A 19146-nucleotide genomic window follows, 5' to 3' on the forward strand; every position below is an offset into this window, starting at 1 on the left:
CTCCTTCACCGTCGATCCTTCCTTCCCAGACATAATTGTAGTTTGTTCTGTTTCTCCCCAGAATAGGACCTGATGCTTTGGTCAGCTGAAGAGGCTGTCTCTCAAGGGAAAGACTAGAAAAGTACAGGGCAAGTGGTGGGAATAGAAAGGAACAAATCAATTGGTCACTGGAAGGCAGCTCTGTGAGGCAAAGGGGGACTGAGGCTTTACGGTGGGGTCAGGAGCCTTGGCCAGCTCTGGGAGGCCTATCTGTATGTCCGCTCAGAGAAGAATTAAAACACTTCCAAGCAAGCTTTGAGAGAACCCAAATTATCCTGCTGTGTGCAAATGGAAGCTGCTGTCAACCAGGAGAGCCAAGTTTTGATGTGCCACCCGCAGCCTCCTTACTGACAGATAACCGTTCTGTTTGGACACAGAAATGGGGACATTAGTGAGTTGCTTCTAAAGCTTCTCACAAGGGCTTTTTAACCGCTCGGCTCCTGCTGGCTGCAATGGGAGTCTTGCTGCTAAATCCCTCAATTGACAGCTTCAAAATGGCATGGCAAAGAAATATCAGATGCCCATTCTCTCAGGATGATCCTAGGACAATGCAAGGGACATCTTTGACAGCCTCTTGGCCCCACATGAGAAGTTTTTTTCCCCCTAAACATGTTCTTGAAAGCCAAGATTGCTATATTCAGTCTTGTATAATAAGGGCATTTGAGCCTGTACGTGGATACAATTAACTGATTGGATGATTCTATAGCCTGCCTTTCTATTAGACAGTGGGGCTCCAAGTGAAAACTTATGTACATATAATAAGGTTATTATTTTTTTAAGGCAGCGATGGCTTGTGTAGGCTCTGGGGGAACAACTATGGATGATGCCTAATCCCAAGACATCTGCGGCTGTTTCAGATGATGCTCTTTGTGGGTTCCCTGGTAACCATGGAGGAGAATCTCGCTCTCCCTGTGTGTGTGGTACCTAGTGATCATGTGCAGGTTGCAGACTTCCCACCAACATCTGGTTAGCTGCTATGAGAACGAGATGCTGGGCTAGATGGGCCTTTGGTCTGATCCAGCAGGGAGGGTTACTTTGACATTTTTGACTCTGTGAGAGACAAGATATTTCACCTATGTAGCTGGACAGACTGTAGCGCCTTTTTTTTTTTTTTTTTTAGCAGGCAAAGACAGCTCTGATGGAGGTCTCTGTGGGTATGCAATTCCCAAGGCAGATGAGGGGGGAAAGGTCAGTTCCACAAGGATGGGGAACATGTGGCCCTCCTGATGTGGTTTGACTCCAGTTCCCATTAGCCTCAGCCAGCATGGCAAGTAAGTGGTCAAAGATGATGGGAACTGAAGTCCAACAACACCTGGAGGGCCACACGGGTTTTCCGTCACTGGCACCATCTCCAGGGGGGCCTGGGGACCCAGGCACCCACAAATTTTTTGCTTGGATTGTTCCACTGTACGCCACAAAGGGGCACTTCAGTCTCTGCAGAATGTCCTGTAGTTTGTTTCCTTATCTTGAGTTTGTAAGAAGTGTCCTTAGTTATCCTTTTAAGGTGAAGTTTGATTTCCTACCCCGCACAGCTCATTCTGGTGAGTTTCCCTGACAACAATCTCTTGCTGTTGACGAATTCATGCCACTACCTTGATGACCACTCGTGGTGCCTTTCTTTAAAGAGACAGTGTTGATAGCATTGGCGAGTGTTACAGATAATAACTATAGGCACAAAACGATTTTAGTGCTCCTTCTGCTTGTTGCTTTGACAAAGTCAAGCACCAAGAAAAAACGACCTTGTTCATTTGTTTCTGTTGTGGCACTTAAGTAAGTTCAACCAAACTTATCCGTTAAAGGTATATCCTCCACCTTTCTTCCAAGGAGCTCGGGGTAGTATATATATTGCTCCCTCTCCTCACATTATCCTCACAACAACCCTGTGAAGCAGGCTAGGCTGAGACAGAAAGACAAGCTGAAGATCACTGAAGGAGCGTCTCCACCCACCCCCATCATTCAGCCCGAACACTGATGTCAGGAGTGCATGCAGGAGCCAGGCCCTGTGACCAGTAGGGCTTTGCAGGACTGGGGCCTTCCTAAGTTTGTTCTGGAGAGGCAAGGCGCAGCCACACAGGTGAGGCTGCTTGGCAACTCACTGTACCTGGTGGCAAGAGCCAGGAAGGGATATGTCAGCATTTCCCTTTGGCTCTTTGCCACAGCAACACGCTTCCTTCCCCCACCTTGCTGCGTTTGGCTTCTTGCTTCCTGATCCTCGGACCCTTGACTTCGTGACTCCTTGCTTCTCGACCCTCGGACCCTTGACTTCGTGACTCTCTGCTTCCTGACCCTCAAATCCCTGGCTTCTGGACTCTTGTTCCTGCTCCCACCCCGCCATCTTGCCCCCGGTCCCGACGTCCTCAGCTGGGACTTCGATCGCCCGTAGACCGGACCGTGACAACTGAGGTCCACCTCTGAGGGCCTTCTGGCGTTTCCTTCACTGCGAGAAGTGAAGTTACAGGGAATAAGGCAGAAGACCACCTCAGTGGTGGCGCCCTGCCTGTGGGATGCCCTCCCTTCAGATGACAAGGAGGTAAAGAACTACACAACTTTTAGAAGACATCTGAAGACAGCCCTGTATCAGGAAATTTTAAATGTTTGACGTTCTATTATGTTTTTATATGTGCTGGAAGCTGCCCAGAGTGGCTGGGGAAACCCAGCCAGATGGGCGGGGTATAATAATAAAATTATTATTATCGTCGTCGTCATCATGGCTGAATGGGGATTTCAACTCTGGTCCCTCAGAGCCTCATCTGACACATTAACCCCCACACCACCGTGCATCTTAAGCCTCCCAGACATTACATATGCTATCTTGTAAGAATCAAGCATTGTGACATGGAAGAGGAAGAACCTATGAGGCTGCCAGGTGGAGCCTGATGATTGTTACATCATAACCATCAGGGTCTTCGCTGACTGCTGGCAGTTTGCCACATGTGTGTGCTTGGAGAGCACAGCACAGCACAACTTTTCCCGGGCCTCCTAAACCTGCTGTTGGCCCAGAGCTCAGAAGGTTGGGCTTTGAGGCTGGAATGTCTGAGCTGAAGCTGGAGATCTGGTAAGGCTACCCTGCAGAGTTCAACTGCATGTGTGCTAGCCCCTTAGATTTAAAAGAAAAAAGAAACACAGGAATATGAAACAAGCTTAGGGCAGTGTAGTTTCTCCCATGAACTTCTAACCACTCAGAAATTTCAGTCAAATGAGCCATAGGGCCAGGGTAGATTGAGTTGTAGTCAATTAACTGTTGTTCAGAGTAGACCCATTGAAATGGATTTAAGTTGGCCATGGTCCTTAATTTCAGTGGGTCTGCTCTGAGTAAAAATTAGGTGAATACAATCCATTGTGTCTACAAATACAGAGCTCAGGCACTAAAATGTGAAACAACAGTAAGGCAGAGGGTTCACTGAACTACGCAACTTTCTGAAGACATCTGAAGGCAGCCCTGTATCGGGAAGCTTTTGATGTTTGACATTTGCTGTGTTTTTGTTATGCTGGAAGTCACCCAGAGTTGCTGGGGCAAACCAGTCAAATGGATTGGGTGTAAATAATAATAATTATCATGTGCAGAGTGCCACAAGCATTCAATCAACTCTTGGATGCAGGAGCTATCTTTTTAAGTACAGAGAGCATGTGAAGTAGGCAAGCTTGAGCCCCAGTGTAGTCCTCAAATAGAAAATATAGCTGCTGTCTCTTTATCATTAACTCAATGAACCCATAATTATAAAATAAACCAGGGAGAATAATTAGCATCTCCATCTCCATCTTCAATTGACTTTCACCGTTTTAAATGCAATTATGTTTTAACTAATTTAGCACTTGCGATAAATGTTAAGAGATCCAGAGTCTTCCTAGCCGGGCTTATAATTTGATTTTACGGCCCTTGAGGATGAGTTTCTTTATATGAATACTGGTTACTTCTCACTTCCTGATTTTTCTGTGTATAAGGGGCTTCCTTTATAACCCTCACATCACAATAGAGTAAAATATATTGTCATAGATCATGTGGAAGACAATTCCCATCATCCCTGACCACTGGTGATGCTGAAGGGGGCTGATGGGAGCCTGTTGCTGCCCCATCCTTTTCATGCCTCTTCTGTTCCTGGGAGACAAGTGGAGAGGGGAGCTTGTCACAGCAGGAGGAGGAGACACCCGTGACTCTTCAGACTCATCTCTGCCTCTTGGCTTCTCTCTTCCCACTCTTTTGCTTCAGCTTCTGCCTCTGATCCTGGACTTCTCTCTACCACAGACTCTCCCAGCTCACTAAGCCCTGTTATCTATTCAGCTTCTGACACCTCTTCCCTGTCTTCTCCCTCTGATCACTCATCATCGTCCCACCACTCTCTGGGCTTTGAGTCTTCTTCTCTGGTGGTTCCCCAGCTGGTTCCTCCCACCATTCCTCTGTGTGCAGCCAGTCCATGACACCTGATTGAGCCCCAAACAGTTTATTCTAGAAGAAGTCATGCCCACAAAGCTCTCAGAACAGAAACATACCTGTTAGGGAGTGAAGAGGCACTGCAGCATTTGCTTGCAGGTTCCACTTCTTCATTCTAAGTTTTAACAGTTTTCTTCCAGGCTTGTTAAAGGTTCTTTACCTTAGTGTGAGGCATGCAGTTTGCTTGGTGAGCAATCAGATCTGAGATGATAGTGGGGGGTTGTGTGAGGGTCTTTTGTGGCTCCTTGGGGGGAAGGGTGTGATCTCGATGAGTCCTTCTCTCATGTGCATATCACAGATTCCACAAAACACAATCTATAATATCCCCTTCCCTCACAACTTGCCAATAGTCCCTCTCCTGATTGTGCCAGCAAAGCAGTTCAGGAGGAGGTGGGTAAACACAGAATCATATAATTGTAGAGTTCGAAGGGACCCTTAGGGCCACCTACTAAAACCCTGGAATGCAGGAATCTCAACTAAAGCATCCAGAACAGATAGCCATCCAAGCTCTGCTTAAAAACCTCCAGTGAAAAAGAGTCTATCACCTTCTGAAGGATTCTGTTCCACTGTCTGCTCCATAGCTATGGAGCAGAACAGCTATGGATCACAGCTAGCTATGGATCATAGCTTTTACTGTCAGAAAGATATTTCTGATGTTTAGTTGGAATTTACTTTCTTGGTGTGTGTCCTACCCTTTGGAACAGGAGAAAACATGTTTGCACCATCTGCCATGTGACAGCCCGTTAGCTATTTGAAGATGGCTATCACATCTGCTCTTAGTCTCCTCTTTTCCTGGCTAAACATACCCAGCTCCCTCAACCATTCCTCACAAGGCTCAGTTTCCAGACACTTGATCATCTCGGTTGCCTTACCGATATCAAGATATACTGCTCCGATTGTGCGTGGTTTCAGAAGATTGTGAATTTTGCCGAGAGTAAACCTGTGAATAGCATCGCACGACAGTGATAGCCAAGTCAATATATGTGAATGATAACCCTGCTTCTAATAAAAGCTGTGAAGTGTTCACATAGGTTTCCCAACAATGCCAGTTGCTTTTTAATCATGTACTTCAATAAGCTGCTATACTTGACTGCAGTCCTTCCTGCCCCATTAAAATCAGTGGGTGTTCTATAAGCAGGGGATTGCACGCTTTTTACTATTTCTCTAGCTCCAGACAACAGAAAGACAGGTGCAGAGCTTCTGAGGCAACCCATATTTTATTTTGGTGGATTAGCATCCAGGGATGGATTTTAACACTTATTGCCAAAGCAGGCTGTAATGGAAAATCTATACTTTTATCAATAGCACTGACAGTTAGCAAAGATTACATCCTATTTTATTCTTTCCTCCCTTTTGGTTGCTCACACTGAAGGATAATACCGGGTCAAGAGGAAACTAAGCAGAACATTTGCTAAGTAAACAAGGTTCGTTCAGCTGTTTCTAGAATGGTGGGAGACTCTATTTGGTTTGCCTCAAAAATGACTGAGCGGGGGCACTTTTTCTGGAGATACTGAGAAAGAAGACAGTATTCTTAATGAAATTTAAAAAATAAGAGTGAAGCATGCTGGCCCACATTTGTTTCCCTGTGCAATGTAAGAATAAAAAAAAATACTTTGAGAAGAGGAAATGTATTATAAGCAGTGGCAGAGAGGCTTTGCTGGTCTCTACAGGAGATAATACTAGTGGAGTATTCTCAGGGAGAAACTCAGTGGCAGGAAACGTTCTTCCTGGGCCTGCTCAGATAAGATTTTCCCTCTTGGGCAAAGTGGTAGCGGCTTGATTGGGTGTGACTTGTGGGAGCAAATCTGAGCTGGATGCAGATTTGAAGGGAACTGGAGCTGACCTGAACCAGGGTGAGGATTTTCTAATGAGGGTATGTTTCAAATGCACCGAATCGTAGTTTTACCAACCACTGTTAGCTCTGTCAAACCAGCCTTCCTATTGTTTTGCTAATGCCCTAGGATTCCAGTGGCTGAATGAAGGCAGTACTAGATGCAGGGCTGTTGAAATTGAAAGCCTTATATTGAGTCTCCCCCCACTCTCTTTCTTTGAACAGGTATTTTTAGGCTGACCTGCCCCTTTTGTTTTCCAGACTTCACAACTGATACCAGTTACTTAGAGTGGGACAGGAAGTTATGATGAAGTTATGATGGCACACTATGGGCAAGTCACTTTGGGGTGATGACACGTGACAAAGGGGTGCCTTTTTTTGGCAGTAACCTCATATAGTGTTTCCTTTTTAATTCACCATGCTTGTAATCAGTTTAGATGTTTCAATAATACACCTTCAGGGTTTTGCTTTTTACAGTCTACAACTTTCTTTTCAAATTCTGTTAAAGAAACACACAGGGTCTCTTTTTTCCTCCCTTATTCATATAAACATTAAGTTGAAAATATTGTAGACAAATAATGGTTTTATCTGCTTGTTAATTGCTTAATCAGTTCCTAGCATATATAAAGGCCCCTCACTTTTAAATCTAACTTCTCTTATTTTTACACAGAAAAGACTTGATTTATTTTCATTATTTACATCCTATGCTTTCAACGTAACTTCATGATTATGTTATGCCAACAAAATAGAAAAGTACACTAAAAACAGAAAATAATAACATATGATGTTGGTTCTTTAATTGTTCACAAAATTTATTCTAAAAAGAACTTGGTTCTTTCAACACAACTTCTTCTTTCTCTATAATTCTTTATGACTTCAATAAGCAGCAAAACTCTTTACAAACCAGGAATAAAAGTTACTATTTGAAATGGTTGACCAAAGACACAGGAAGATACTTGAGGGTTAGGAATGTTCTTAAAAATTGGCCTGCACTTCCAATGTTAATATTGTCAATCATTTTCTATCACTTTCCTTCTGTAAAAGCACTCAAAATGTCTCAGAAACATTGAATGTAGAAAAGTCAGAGAATCTACTGCCTTTTTGCTTTCTATATGATTACCCAAGTAGGATAATAATAAAGCAGGTATAACACACACCAAGGAGATTCCTTATCTGAATGGAGCCATTTCTTATCTTTTTTCCATCTCCTCGCAGAAAATAATAATAATAATAATAATAATAATAATAATAATAATAATAATAATAATAATTTTATTATTAATAACCCACCCATCTGGGTGGCTCCTAACAGAACACTAAAAACAGAATAAAACTTCAAACATTATAAACTTCCCTAAACAGGGCTGCCTTCAGATGTCTTCTAAAAGTCAGATAGTTTATTACCCTGACATCTGGTGGGAGGGTGTTCCACAGGATGGGCGCCACTACTGAGAAGGCCCTCTGCCTGGTTCCCTGTAACCTCACTTTTCGCAGTGAGTTATTTAGGCAACTCTTGGTTGTTCTCTATCCCACTTAGCGTTTGCCATGTTTCAAGTACGTTCTGCAATTGAAACGAGGTACATTTTTGATCGAGAAGAGAACTCTTGATGGTTAGATTTCATGAACTACCTGTGCATGGAACAACCTGGTCTAATTCTTAATGTAGAAGTGGAGAAGAACAACTGGGATCTAGGGAGTTCAAGCTTCTTTGATAACATTATAGATCACTGTTGAAAGATGCAGAGTGTAAGCTGAAGAGCATCTCTGTGTGTGTGTGTTTGCAGGGTCCTTTTAAAAAATATTTGCAGAAGCAAAGCTTCTGCTAACAGTTTACGCATATCACTCCAGGCCAGCAAAACTGCCAGGGGTTTTATTTCACTGCTTTCATTGATCGTGATGTGACAGAGTGACTATTTCAGGAAGTGCATAGCCATGTCTTTATTTTCTCCCCTAATGCGTATGGAGCAGTTAATAGGTTTGCAGTCCAAGGTGATTTTCTACCACAATGCTCGGAGCCATTAATGTATTATAATAGTCTCGTGTTTGAGATGAAAATGCACAGTTGAAAACCAAAATTTTAAAGGTGCCTTCCCAATGCTCTTGATCAGGGGTCCTCAGACTTTTTTAAGCAGGGGGCCGGTTCACTGTCCCTCAGACACTGTTGGGGGCCGGACTACATTTTGGGGGAAAAATGAACGAATTCCTATGCACATTACGTGTTACAGCTAATGACTTGCAGTTCAAACAAAGGCAAAAATATTTATCTAGGTTTATATAGCAAGGGGGGAACCTATAAAGCTTTAGAAGATGCAAAGGAAAGGGGAGGGTTGGGTGTACCAAATCTAAAAAGGTATTTTGCAGCTTGTTGTTTAATGAGGATGAAGGAGTTGTTGACATTAGGGCTGAGTGATACCTGCTTTCCAACATCATAATGTATCTCCAGCTAAACCTTGTGATATGCCAACATCATCATCATCATTATTATTAATTTATTTATATCCCACCCATCTGGCTGGGTTTCCCCAGCCACTCTGGGTGGCTTCCAACAGAATATTAAAATACAATGATTCATCCAATATTAAAAGCTTCCCTAAACAAGGTTGCCTTCAGATGTCTTCTAAAAGTCTGATAGTTGTTTATTTCTTTGACATCTGATGGGAGGGCGTTCCACGGGGGGGACATATTATGATGCTGGAATGGAGGAAATGAGACATGGAGGAAGAGGGCAGTTGCTGGCCACACAGACAATCAGCTTCACCATGCACAACTTCTGCCTGTTCCTGGCAATGGCGTGCGCCGCTGCCCCGGGCTGAGCCTCGGGCAGAGCACATCAGCCAGGGCACCACATGGCATGGCACCACACACACAAAGTCCCAGGGTGCCACAGGCCTCCCCAGAGCTGCTAGCCATGACTCACCCTAACAATAGCCTCTTGCCAGGCAAGTGGCAGCTACTGGGAGCCACCATAACGGGGGCAGTAACCAAACATGTTCCGCTCAGGCTCCATTCCACTCAGTGACCAGCGCGAGGGAGGCAGGGAGGGAGGAGGCAGCTTGCTGGTGCTCACACAGCCAGAGAAACACGCTGAGGGGCTGGTGGACCCCACTCACATTTTGGGCTCCTGAGGCCATTGTGCACGTTTTTTTCAAGTGTTAAATGTTTAGAAAAAGTCAGAAGCCCAAGACAGTATAAGTTCCTCAACTAAGTTTATTCAACATTTGTCAGTGACAACAGCTCACTCATAGGAACACAAGAACCAAACTGACTAGATAACACGATAATAATCCCAAGCATGAACTGACCGTTGACAGTTGGAAGTGCATGCACTTACTTGCCATTAGAACGTTCGTCTACCAACGCTTCTACGATTGGTTAGAACGTGCCTTGTAACATAAAATGTGTTAAACCCAATACATAACATCAAGGAAACGCCTCACCTCGCTGGGTTTACCTCAATGTGTGGGGACGGACTGAGCATTGTGGGGGGTGGCATGCCTTGCCTGGAGAAGCCATTCTCTCTCCACCTTACTGGCTCTTCCCAAGGCCCTCCATTCTGCCCTGGGTGGCCTCGCTTCTCCGGAGTGCTTGGCCAGAGGACGTGCGCCTGCCCCCAGCCAGGCTGGAGCGGGCCTCCTGGGCTCGTTAGAGGCTGCTGCCCGAGCTGGCGGAAGAGGCAGAGGGAAAGTGAGGCATTGTCATCAAAGGACAGGTGGCGGGTTACGTGTGAGGTGGTGCTGCCCACTCGCTTGCCACAACTTGCTGCTTGTCTGCAGGGGGAGGTGGCGAATGAAGAGCCCCAGCGGTTGAGCCAGTGGAGGGCCCAGGCTGCCGAGTGAGGCCTGCTCTTTGGCTGCCACTCCCCTGTTGGCATCCCTGCTCCTCTGGGCAGGCCAGAGCTCGCACAGGCTCCTCTGCTCTCCACGCTCTTGCCGCCGCCGCAGTCCGGTGAGCCAGGCAGGCGGCGAAAGCGCTGCCACCACGGCTGCTGCGCTCAGGACAGGTGCCCGGCGTTTTGGCTGGCGGCTGGATTTACAAGCCTGGTGGGCCGGATCTGGCCCGTGGGCCGTAGTTTGGAGACCCCAGCTCTTGATCATGTCTCTCTATTCTGGACTTAAAGCCCATTTGGACATTCCAAGGAAGCTACGATAGATGGGTCATAAATGGCTGAGGGCTCGATTCAACCCCTCCCCTCCCCTCCTTTCCCTGGGTTGTGGGACACCCAAAAGATTGGCTCTGGGAGGGTCAGGAGTATTGCATATATTGATATTGTGCAGTTTGAAGCAACTGGAAGCATAAGAACTTACTCCTTTTGGAAGAAATGTCCAGGCCCACAAAAATATTATTCAAACTTTATCTTGCAGAACTCTTCAAAACAAAACAGAAACATCAAATGATATATCCAAAAATATCCACACAGTATCTTGTGCTGTCCAGCACAGGCTCAGCATCTTGGAAATAAAAGGCAATTCCAAAAATCCAAACTGTGTCTCTCCCCACCAGCCTACATTCCAGCCTCCATTGGCCTTCGACTGTGCACCTCATGGTGAGCCATTTTTACATGCTTTTGTTCGCTGTAGTGTTGGGGGGGACGGGACACTAAACTGGCAACTCCCTTCAAAATGGAGATTTGCCACCAAATACCTTTGTCACCTGATCTAAGTTTCGAACACTAATGTGTTAGCTAGCAGGAAACAGCAGTTAGTTAATTATCAACACATTAAAAGCAAAGAGAGAGCTCTGCTTGCTTTTCTAAAGCTTCAGTGGAGTCCACCCACGTTAAAACTTTTCACTAATACACATTTAGATAGTATGACATATGTGGCAGCGGCTGAACATCAGAGCCACCGATCTGCTCCCTGCTCACAGTGCTCGAGTTGAGAGGAAGTAGAGGGGGGCTTAAATGAAATCCACAAGCCTCAACCTCAGACTTGCTCCAGTTATACTAAAAAAAAGTAGCTAAAATCAGTAGCTAAGGCATCGCAGAAGGTATTGGGACCTTTGTGCCAACCCCATTCAAGCACTGCTGCAACATCTAGTTCAAGCTATCAATCTCCTGACATCATGTTCCCCTCTTCTAGATCCTCTTCTGTTTGGATTGCTTAATTATTTGGATTCAAGTTATGATTCCTCCTATTTTTGAGCTGCCTTTCAGCAGAAAGGTGGCATGCTCATAGTGTAGAGTTCCAAGAATGAATAATCACAGTGAGGCTTGCATTGACTCCCCCCCCCCGCCCCCACCTATTGGTCCCCACATCACAAAAAGTTCAGAATGTGTAGGTGGCATCATTCTATATGCGAATTAATTTATTTCTTTAGAAAGGTTTATAGACCACTTAATCAGAGAGCTCCTTAAGCTCTGTGCAAAATAAAACTGTAGATAAAACACAGCTAAAGTTCACAAAACTATTAAAATAGACGCCATTAAAACACATATGAAAACAGGAAAACTTTGCAAATGAATTTAGGTAACTGAGTTATGTGTCTGAGTAGGCTTGGTTGAATGAAAAAGTTTTCCACAATTTAGCTTTCATAAGGAGATCATTAAAAAAAAAGTGATGTGATGAGGGACCACAGATCATGTCCTTTCCATGGTAAGTAATTGCCTAACAATGGGAACCAAGCTGTGAGACAAGTCTATTATGAGTGCCACAATTATTACTGTATCACTTTTCCTAGGCTAGATCAGCCTTGCAAATATGTTCACAAGAGTCACTAGCCCATAACACTGGAACGGTCAACTGGCTTTTCTGCCTTGCTGCTGGAAGAAAATCTCACCTGCCACAGGTGAGAAGATGAAAGGCCTGTACATTAAAAACATCCTTCCGCTTGTCTAAAAGGCCACTGATAGTTAAAGGCCTGGTTACAGAGGAAAGTTTTTGCCTGGTACCTAAAGCTATACAATGATGGCGCCAAGCGAGCCTGTCTAATTGTCTAATTCTTTTCTGATCGATACATTTGGAGAGCTGCTGTTGGAAGAGTTACAACTGCACCACTTCCAATTATGAATCTCTGAGAGCAAAAGGTGAGAGGAAAAGTTGAGTGCTGATGAAACGATAGCCTGCTTTGTGAGTTTCTGTCATAATTTGTGTCGGCTTGAATGGGAGAGCAAGTAAGTGTTGCACAGGGAGTGTCTCCCTCCTTTTGCAGGAGAGGTTGGGCTGGTTCACACCTTAATATTCATCCGCTGTAGACTATATCTTCACAGAGAGAAGTTTCATGTTTATTTTATTATACATGGAAATCCATACAATTCTCCATTATGGATAAAGAGCCACCCAGAGTGGCTGGGGAAACCAGCCACGTAAAATTATTATTATTATTATTATTATTATTATTATTATTATTATTATTATTACTGGCCCACTGACAATTACCTTAACATTATTAACTATGTTACTTAATGTGACCAATGAATATGAACAGGCACACTTGGTGGGGATGAGAGAGAGGGCCTTCTCAGTGGCTGCTCCCAGACTTTGGAACTCCCTAGAGAGGCTAGACTTCCTCTTTGCTGTCCTTCTGCTGGCAAGTGAAAATCATTTTATTCTGTCATGCTTTTGGAAATTATCTGTTTTAAGGAAAGGGCTTTTAATAGCGCTGTGCTGTTTTTGCTATCTGTATTTTAATACATTTATTTTTGCATTGTCTTAATTCTGTTACAGTTAGCTTTATAACTATTCTATTTTATATATTTTCAGCTTTTTGTATTTTATGCCATACTTCTTAATAACAAGTATTATATTAGTCTAAATCATAATCACAATCATAAATGTTACGGATGGAAGAAAACTGCTCCTGCCCAGCGCTTTCTGTCTAAATTTGTCACAGCCTATCCAGGTCCCTGCAATGTCATCGAAGGGAAGCAAGTGGCTCCCATGAAAGTCAATTAAGCTGTTTCCCCGACAGCTTCATAGGTTGCAAGCAACTTCCCCAAAACATCTGCCAAGAGGACAGGTTCCTACCATTTCAAAGCAGGTGACTTCCTTTTCATTCTTCCAGAACCCAGCAATTTGAGCAGGCAGCCTAAAGCCTGTGGGAGAGATTTGCAGCGCCAGCGAAGCCCATGTCTCATTTGGTGTCTGTTGCCTCAATCTCTTCCTGTCGTCCTCCAGCAGCAGTCTGCCTCCTCTGATGCACAGGAGTGTGAGGTTAGGGAAGAAGAGAAGACAGATAAGGCATCAGAATGTAGAGGAGGAATCAACATAGGCAACAGAACTAAGGGAAGGGAAGGAAATGCTTATGGCATGGGCCAGATTCAGGCATTTTGCCTCTGTGCATTCAGCGGTCCATGAGAGCAGAGGCAGTGCAAGACATCGTGCCGCCTGAGGCTGACCCAGTTGTCTCTGCCTCCTTCCACTCCTGGCTTCCTCTGACCCTTCCATTTGCCTGTTATTTACACCTCTCCTCATGCACCTCCTGTGCCACATGACAAGGCTGGCCCTGGGGAGCATGGCTATATGCACAGGCTGCGCCTCCAGTGCAAACATTACCACCCCTGGCAGACTTGACTCTTTCAAATTTCAGCAGTGCCCTGTGTGAGGCCAAAATGCAACGCCCCCTGCCTCTCACCTTCCTTTCTGCTCAGTTCACCATGTCATAGTTGTGGTGCCCTCTAGGCTCTGCATCAATCAGTGTGGCAGAACCAGTGGCATAGCATGAGGGGCCACAGAGGCAGTTGCCCGGGGAGCAAAATTTCAACACTCGGAGCTGCTTCAATACAGCTGCATGCTTCCATGGCTGGGCTCCATTGAAAATGGCTTCGCCGTGTGAACCAGGAAGTGACCTTGCCAGACAATGGAACAATGCCGTCAGGCAGTTGAATGGGCATGCATACTCCACCTGTTTCCCTCCCTCACACCCACTCTTGCCTCCACGCAGTCCTGGGTGCTAGCAACCCACACTATGCCACTGGGCGGAACTGCTTGTACTACTCTAAATCTGCCTCGTTCCTGGCTCTGTGTTTCCAGTGAAGATCTAAAGGGAGAACTATGTGTGTGTATAGCTCTACCTGAGCACAAGATTGGGAGCCACACATGACAGCGGCTCTTGATCACATGGCAAAGCCTACATGCAGTGGCAGAGGAAGGGGGGTGCAGGGAGTGCGGTCTGCCCTGGGTGTCATCACTGAGGGTGTGTGTGTGACAAAATGAGTTACAAAAACCAAATTGGGCTCACGAAACTTTTTAGGAGTGACGTGGTGGCTTTGGCGCCTGCAGGTTCTGCTGTCTGAAATAGCAGCGTGGGACTTGCGCCTGCCTACTGCCTCTCCTTCTGCCGCCCTACAGCTGAGGGGGAGGTGGCGGAGAGGCTCCAAGCGTCAGAGAGGCTTGCCCCGCCCCCATGGGTGGATCGTCCTGCCCCCATGGGTGGATCACACTGCCACCACGGGTGGATCGCCCTGCCCACGGCTGCAGGACACATCCCCGCATCAGGCACCTGAGCAGCTAGCTACGCCTCTACCTACATGTACCTGGCTACGCGCACATAGGCCACCACTTCAGACATTTGCTGAATGCATGGATGTCTGAGATCGGAGCCACTGCAAATGTTCATGCTGCAAACAGGGCCTGAAGATGCAGCCATGCTCCCCCTTTTACATGTTCTCCAAATATGTAGAGGCCACTAACAGGCTAAGGACCGACTGCAATACGATTACTGACAAACCACTGATACAACAGCCATGTAATCATCGTCATGTGGACTTTTGTTGTGGTTGTCTCTATTAAGTGGATGAAAAACAGGCCCTCCTATCGCGTGCAAAGCAGCAAAGTGTGGAAATGGAACAGGAAAGCTGTCATAAATGCACAAGGGCTTCCGCATTGCTCTGCAGACTATAATGGGATGCATGCATTTCCGAGAGAGAGATAGAAAAGCAAAAAGGATAACATTCTGGGTGCGGATTCTTCAGCCTTCAGATAAAATTTTAATTAAAGGGGAACCTTCCCAAGCATGTTTTTCAAGAGCTAATAAGCACATAAATGAAATGGTAATAAAAGTCAGAGAGAGAGAGAGAGAGAAGAGGATAGAGAAGAAAAGACGCATGTTCTGTGTAGAAAACTGGGCCCGCTCCGTTGTTTCAGCAAATTGGTTAATGAGCCTAACTCAAACAACAAATCAAAGTCTGCATCTCTTTAGCAAGTTTTTCCTTAGAATATAAAACAACGCAAGTTAAGTCTCGGGCCTAGAAATAGCAGGCATGAATGGCTGGTAAATTTCCCAGCAGAACTCCCATTAGTGCTCATCCAAACTTCCTTTTTGCCCCGTGCCTTGCACAGACCCACACTTCAAAGCTCCATGCCTGAAGGCTTCCCCCGGCTCTGCTTTCCCCAAGAAAAGCCACTCGTTCATGCTGAATCTGAACAAATGGCAACTCAGGTTTTCTGTGGATTGTGCAGAGATCTTGGTGTCTCAAATTTCAGTGGCACTCTGTGAGATGCTAAAATTTGGCACCCTCTGCCTCTTGCGCTCCGTTCTAAATGATAGTTGTGGCGTCCCCCATGGCACCCCCAAGGTTCCTTGCTCTGTGACTGAATTGGTAACATTCCCCTAAATCTACCTCTGTCTCTGATTCAGTGGTGAAGAGCAGGTTTTTGCCGGGTAAGTGCATACCCTCCAAATGTCCCTATTTTCCAGGGACTGTCCTGGATTTACAGAAGCTGTCCCAGTTTCTGATTTGATCCCGGAATGTCCCACTTTTCCTTAGGACGTCCCTTTAGAAGACATCTTAAAGCAGCCCCGTATAGGGAAGTTTTTCAAAGTTGAATGTTTTATTATGTTTTTATACATGTTGGAAGCCACTCAGAGTAGCTGGGGCAACACAGTGAGGTAGTTAGGCTATAAATATTATTATTATGATGGAACAGGGCATCCTTATTTTCTTTTTCTTTTTTAAAATATTTTTTATTAACAGACCAATCAAATCAAATCACATAAATTCCAAATTACAAAGCCGAATTTTAAATTTTTGTTGGGGGTACCCATATTTCAAGTTCCAAAAGGGATCCAATCCTCTTGTTTCTGCTGCTTTAATGTCCACAAATCTGTCCAAATAATGTTCACAATTCTATCCAATCCTTTCTTGTTGTTTTCCACATCTCTTCTTGTTATTTTCATATATTTTTCCTTTCTCTTTGTCTTTGTGACCTCTGATAGTTTCCACAAGCGGGTTGAAACAAATTTGTAACCCTGTGTGAGTTTTTCCATTCGTCCAAGAGTCTTATTCAGACAGCTACCGTTATTTCATCACTTCCATAAAGAAAAACATTCTTGCCGTCTACTCGTTAAATTTTCACAGGTCTGTCACTCCCTTTCTCAGTCCTCTGAGGAGGTTCTGCCAAGAATCCAATATGAAAACAAAGCTTCCTCCTCCCGATCATCAGTCTTTCGACAGGACCTGCCAAGATGGCGACTCCCTTTTTATTGCTGCGTCATCAAAAGCCCTTGTTCTTTTCTCGATCTCCATAAGCCAAACTTTTGGTAGTAAATCATTTCCACACAGTTTTTAATCATCCTGCTTAGGTCAATTATGCGACGGTTCTTTCTTGGGGAGGGGTTATTGGTTAATCCCATAGAAGAAAAGAAAAAAAGTCCCCCCCATCCAGTCCCGTTCCGGCATACTGAACCTTATCTTCTTCATGATATATTCCGTTAAATCCAACCCATCGCTCTACATTCACAGAGGTCACTTTAATTAGCAGTCTTCACTCCCGTTCTTCACTTGAAATATGTGCATTTGCTTCTTTTCCAATTGTTTATTTCGAGTTGCTGCAGCCAGTGCGCAATCAGAGACAGCGTCCGGGAGAGCCGGACCCACACAAGGGCTTTGTGCCTAGTGCCCTCACCCCCTTCTTTCGAATCCGGGGGTGATTTATGGCCACAGCAGGCAAGGCAGTATTCCCCATATCCTTGGGGAATAAGGGAGGCTGCATACTCCCATATCAGCCTCTTAATTACCTCGTGTGAGTGGGAGAGATGGTATTGTTGGCCATCTTCCAATGCACCCCTGGTGGCCCCCCAGGGCATCCTTATTTTCATTGGAGAAATGTTGGAGGGTATGAAGTTGCTGGGACAAAAGAAAGAAAGAAAGAAAGAAAGAAAGAAAGAAAGAAAAGCGCTTAGATACGGAGCTTTAAAACATGGACCTGTGCCAGACATGAAGGCTGGACGAGCCCTTAGACAGTAGTGCTTTTCTGTAGGTCCATGTTCATGCCATAGGGGCTTAATGGTGAATGATGCCACATAGCAAGGATGAGCTCGTTGAAGGTTGCTCCAGCATGTGGCCTTGGGGACAGCATAGGCAAGCAGGAAGACTGCCCTATGCTAGACTCCCTGCCCCATGCCTGATGCCTCCTGGGAGAACTACCTGGTACTTCAAAATGATTTACAGATGGTATCTAACTCCGAGTAGACTTGCTAAGATGCATAAGACTGAATCAGGTAAGTGTTAGAGATGCAATGAGACTGAGTACGTTTTATCATATGTGGTGGGCATGTAAAAGGGTAAAAGAGTATTGGGAAATAATTCATAACGAATAGAAAAAAAATGTTTAAAGGTACTTTAAAAAACAACAAAACCCAGTCCCTTTTGCTGGGGATAATTCAGGTGGAAATTTCCAGGTGTCAAAAAAGGTTATTTATGTATGCCAATACCACGGCCAGTGTTTTATTAGCCCCCAAATGGAAAACGAGCGAAGTTCCAACTAAAGAAGAATGGCAGCTTAAACTGATGGAATATGCACAGCTTGCAGACCTAATATACAGAATAAGAGAACAAGAAGAACATACGTTTAAAGAAGATTGGAAAATGTTTATTGAATATATGGGGGGGGAGATTGTGTATATTTAAGAATGTTGGCAGCATTAAGATAAATGCAACAGTGTAAATAAGTTTTGATGGATGTAATAATGGAATACTGAATGATTTAGTTTATATAAAATATTCAGGGATTTATGTTCTGCAAAATGAACCATGGAAAGAGAAGGGAAGTCACTGATATTTTAAGTTGGTTTAAATGAATATTCTAAAATGTAAAACAGAAAATTAAATAAAAATTATGGGGGTGGGAAGAGAGAGAGAGAGAGAGAGAGAGAGAGAGAGAGAGAGAGCCTGGTGCCCCCTGAACCAATTTGTGGGGAAGAGGGTAGGGAGGTTCCATTGCACTAGTGGGACTCACCGCACTGCTCCCTCTAGAATAACTGTTTAGCTGAATCTGCCCTGTGCTACTAGGCTATGTCCCCATAGCTTCCTCCAGGATTTGCTTTGTCTCATGTAACTATGACTTTTGCTCCTCCGATGTGGAACCTCCTCATCTATTACGCTACTATAGAGGCAGGTCAGTTGTTCTAGGGAGATCCGCACAGCTCCCCTCTTTCACCATAACGGAGATAATACGTTTTTAGTTCGACTCCTTTGCCAAGACCCCTTTCCTGTCTTCCTTGCCCCACCCATCTTACCTTCTGCTGTTTGTATAAGTTTAGCGGAGTATAGAGAATGTCTAATTAAGTTTAATTGTGTGACAGCTTTAAAGTGGGAATGTAATTACTCATTTAATTATTTTTGCCGCTTGCTGCTTAAAGGGTGGATATAATTGCTCTTTCTATAAGGGCACTAGATTTTGTAAGCTGGTATGAAATTATAACAACCTCTCACAGGTTCCCAAGCCCAGCAAGGGAAACTATTACAGCTGCATGGTCTCAAATGGCAAGAAGAAGACCCTGCATTGAAACACTTTTAGGGAAGTTTTTTATGACTGATGTTTTAATGTATTTTTAATGTGTTGTTGTTGTTATTGTTGTTTTAAGAGTCAATCTTTCACTAATTCCTCCCACTTCTTATAGTCCTGCATCT

At 44.7% G+C, this 19146-nt stretch overlaps 1 long non-coding RNA gene across 1 annotated transcript; it reads left to right on the forward strand.

Annotated features, from left to right (window-relative positions):
• The first annotated feature begins 2962 nt into the window (after positions 1-2962).
• Positions 2963-18116, forward strand: LOC310763028. Its single transcript, XR_014548395.1, has 5 exons — positions 2963-3094; positions 6525-6646; positions 10661-10842; positions 11976-12321; positions 17916-18116. It is a non-coding gene; the product is annotated as an uncharacterized lncRNA (long non-coding RNA).
• Positions 18117-19146: the final 1030 nt, after the last annotated feature.

The sequence above is a fragment of the Podarcis filfolensis genome (assembly GCF_964270895.1).
Source record: "Podarcis filfolensis genome assembly, chromosome: 5".
NCBI lineage: Eukaryota > Metazoa > Chordata > Lepidosauria > Squamata > Lacertidae > Podarcis > Podarcis filfolensis.